The 2,500-nt window shown below is 52.9% G+C and overlaps 6 non-coding genes and 5 pseudogenes across 6 annotated transcripts; all 11 read left to right on the top strand.

Annotated features, from left to right (window-relative positions):
- Nucleotides 1–21: 21 nt before the first annotated feature.
- LOC131124064 (5S ribosomal RNA) lies at nucleotides 22–130 on the top strand (annotated as a pseudogene).
- A 111-nt stretch (nucleotides 131–241) lies between these two features.
- LOC131123877 (5S ribosomal RNA) lies at nucleotides 242–351 on the top strand (annotated as a pseudogene).
- A 112-nt stretch (nucleotides 352–463) lies between these two features.
- On the top strand, nucleotides 464–582 carry LOC131121024 (5S ribosomal RNA). The gene has a single exon (XR_009127563.1). It is a non-coding gene; the product is annotated as a 5S ribosomal RNA (ribosomal RNA).
- Nucleotides 583–694: 112 nt separating this feature from the next.
- Nucleotides 695–813, top strand: LOC131123553 (5S ribosomal RNA; annotated as a pseudogene).
- Nucleotides 814–925: 112 nt separating this feature from the next.
- LOC131122669 (5S ribosomal RNA) lies at nucleotides 926–1,034 on the top strand (annotated as a pseudogene).
- Nucleotides 1,035–1,146: 112 nt separating this feature from the next.
- Nucleotides 1,147–1,265, top strand: LOC131122548 (5S ribosomal RNA; annotated as a pseudogene).
- A 112-nt stretch (nucleotides 1,266–1,377) lies between these two features.
- Nucleotides 1,378–1,496, top strand: LOC131120374 (5S ribosomal RNA). The gene has a single exon (XR_009126930.1). It is a non-coding gene; the product is annotated as a 5S ribosomal RNA (ribosomal RNA).
- A 112-nt stretch (nucleotides 1,497–1,608) lies between these two features.
- On the top strand, nucleotides 1,609–1,727 carry LOC131121524 (5S ribosomal RNA). Its single transcript, XR_009128030.1, has one exon. It is a non-coding gene; the product is annotated as a 5S ribosomal RNA (ribosomal RNA).
- A 112-nt stretch (nucleotides 1,728–1,839) lies between these two features.
- Nucleotides 1,840–1,958, top strand: LOC131121811 (5S ribosomal RNA). Its single transcript, XR_009128305.1, has one exon. It is a non-coding gene; the product is annotated as a 5S ribosomal RNA (ribosomal RNA).
- Nucleotides 1,959–2,070: 112 nt separating this feature from the next.
- LOC131121331 (5S ribosomal RNA) lies at nucleotides 2,071–2,189 on the top strand. The gene has a single exon (XR_009127846.1). It is a non-coding gene; the product is annotated as a 5S ribosomal RNA (ribosomal RNA).
- A 112-nt stretch (nucleotides 2,190–2,301) lies between these two features.
- LOC131121797 (5S ribosomal RNA) lies at nucleotides 2,302–2,420 on the top strand. Its single transcript, XR_009128292.1, has one exon. It is a non-coding gene; the product is annotated as a 5S ribosomal RNA (ribosomal RNA).
- Nucleotides 2,421–2,500: the final 80 nt, after the last annotated feature.

The following is a 2,500-nucleotide window of genomic DNA, read 5'->3' as shown; positions in this document are numbered from 1 at the left end:
ATCTTTTTAGTCGAACTGGCAGCTTACGGCCATACTACCCTGAAAACGCCCGATCTCGGAAGCTAAGCAGGGGAGTACCTGGTTAGTACTTGGATGGGAGACTGCCTGGGTATACCAGGTGCTATAAGCCTTTATGGTTTCTGCTCTTGCCTGACAGCAGAGGGCGCTGTTTGACACTTTTTGCTGGAGTCTAGTTTGGCCTGCGTCGCCTTCAAATAGGATCTTTTCAGTTGACCTGGCAGCTTACGGCCATGCTACCCTGAAAGTGCCCGATCTCGGAAGCTAAGCAGGGGCGGGCCTTGGTTAGTACTTGGATGGGAGACCGCCTGGGAATACCAGGTGCTGTCAGCTTTTTATGGTTTCTGCTCTTGCCTGACAGCAGAGGGCGCTGTTTGACACTTTTTGCTGGAGTCGAGTTTGGCCTGCGTCGCCTTCAAATAGGATCTTTTCAGTTGCCCTGGCAGCTTACGGCCATACTACCCTGAAAATGCCCGATCTCGTCCAATCTCGGAAGCTAAGCAGGGGCGGGCCTGGTTAGTACTTGGATGGGAGACCGCCTGGGAATACCAGGTGCTGTAAGCTTTTTATGGTTTCTGCTCTTGCCTGACAGCAGAGGGCGCTGTTTGACGCTATTTGCTGCAGTCTAGTTTGGCCTGCGTCGCCTTCAAATAGGATCTTTTCAGTTGACCTGTCAGCTTACAGCCATACTACCTTCAAAACGCCCGATCTCGTCCAATGTAGGAAGCTAAGCACGGGCGGGCCTGGTTAGTACTTGGATGGGAGACCGCCTGGGAATACCAGGTGCTGTAAGCTTTTTATGGTTTCTGCTCTTGCCTGACAGCAGAGGGCACTGTTTGACACTTTTTGCTGGAGTCTAGTTTGGCCTGCGTTGCCTTCAAATAGGATCTTTTCAGTTGCCCTGGCAGCTTACAGCCATACTACCCTGAAAACCCCCGATCTCGGAAGCTAAGCAGGGGCGGGCCTGGTTAGTACTTGGATGGGAGACCGCCTGGGAATACCAGGTGCTGTAAGCTTTTTATGGTTTCTGCTCTTGCCTGAAAGCAGAGGGCGCTGTTTGACACTTTTTGCTGGAGTCTAGTTTGGCCTGCGTCGCCTTCAAATAGGATCTTTTCAGTCGCCCTGGCAGCTTACGGCCATACTACCCTGAAAACGCCTGATCTCGTCCAATCTCGGAAGCTAAGCAGGGGCGGGCCTGGTTAGTACTTGGATGGGAGACCGCCTGGGAATACCAGCTGCTGTCAGCTTTTTATGGTTTCTGCTCTTGCCTGACAGCAGAGGGCGCTGTTTGACACTTTTTGCTGGAGTCTAGTTTGGCCTGCGTCGCCTTCAAATAGGATCTTTTCAGTTGCCCTGGCAGCTTACGGCCATACTACCCTGAAAACGCCCGATCTCATCCGACCTTGGAAGCTAAGCAGGGGCGGGCCTGGTTAGTACTTGGATGGGAGACCGCCTGGGAATACCAGGTGCTGTAAGCTTTTTATGGTTTCTGCTCTTGCCTGACAGCAGAGGGCGCTGTTTGACACTTTTTGCTGGAGTCTAGTTTGGCCTGCGTCGCCTTCAAATAGGATCTTTTCAGTCGCCCTGGCAGCTTACGGCCATACTACCCTGAAAATGCATGATCTCGTCCGATCTCGGAAGCTAAGCAGGGGCGGGCCTGGTTAGTACCTGGGTGGGAGACCGCCTGGGAATACCAGGTGCTGTAAGCTTTTTATGGTTTCTGCTCTTGCCTGAAAGCAGAGGGCGCTGTTTGACACTTTTTGCTGGAGTCTAGTTTGGCCTGCGTCGCCTTCAAATAGGATCTTTTCAGTCGCCCTGGCAGCTTACGGCCATACTACCCTGAAAACGCCTGATCTCGTCCGATCTCGGAAGCTAAGCAGGGGGGGGCCTGGTTAGTACTTGGATGGGAGACCGCCTGGGAATACCAGCTGCTGTCAGCTTTTTATGGTTTCTGCTCTTGCCTGACAGCAGAGGGCGCTGTTTGACACTTTTTGCTGGAGTCTAGTTTGGCCTGCGTCGCCTTCAAATAGGATCTTTTCAGTTGCCCTGGCAGCTTACGGCCATACTACCCTGAAAACGCCCGATCTCATCCGACCATGGAAGCTAAGCAGGGGCGGGCCTGGTTAGTACTTGGATGGGAGACCGCCTGGGAATACCAGGTGCTGTAAGCTTTTTATGGTTTCTGCTCTTGCCTGACAGCAGAGGGCGCTCTTTGACACTTTTTGCTGGAGTCTAGTTTGGCCTGCGTCGCCTTCAAATAGGATCTTTTCAGTCGCCCTGGCAGCTTACTGCCATACTACCCTGAAAATGCATGATCTCGTCCGATCTCGGAAGCTAAGCAGGGGCGGGCCTGGTTAGTACCTGGATGGGAGACCGCCTGGGAATACCAGGTGCTGTAAGCTTTTTATGGTTTCTGCTCTTGCCTGACAGCAGAGGGCGCTGTTTGACACTTTTTGCTGGAGTCTAGTTTGGCCTGCGTCGC

Source organism: Doryrhamphus excisus, chromosome 2 (genome assembly GCF_030265055.1).
Source record: "Doryrhamphus excisus isolate RoL2022-K1 chromosome 2, RoL_Dexc_1.0, whole genome shotgun sequence".
Lineage (NCBI taxonomy): Eukaryota > Metazoa > Chordata > Actinopteri > Syngnathiformes > Syngnathidae > Doryrhamphus > Doryrhamphus excisus.
Note: the sequence above shows the minus strand (reverse complement) of the source record. Positions and strands in the feature narration are given on the sequence as shown.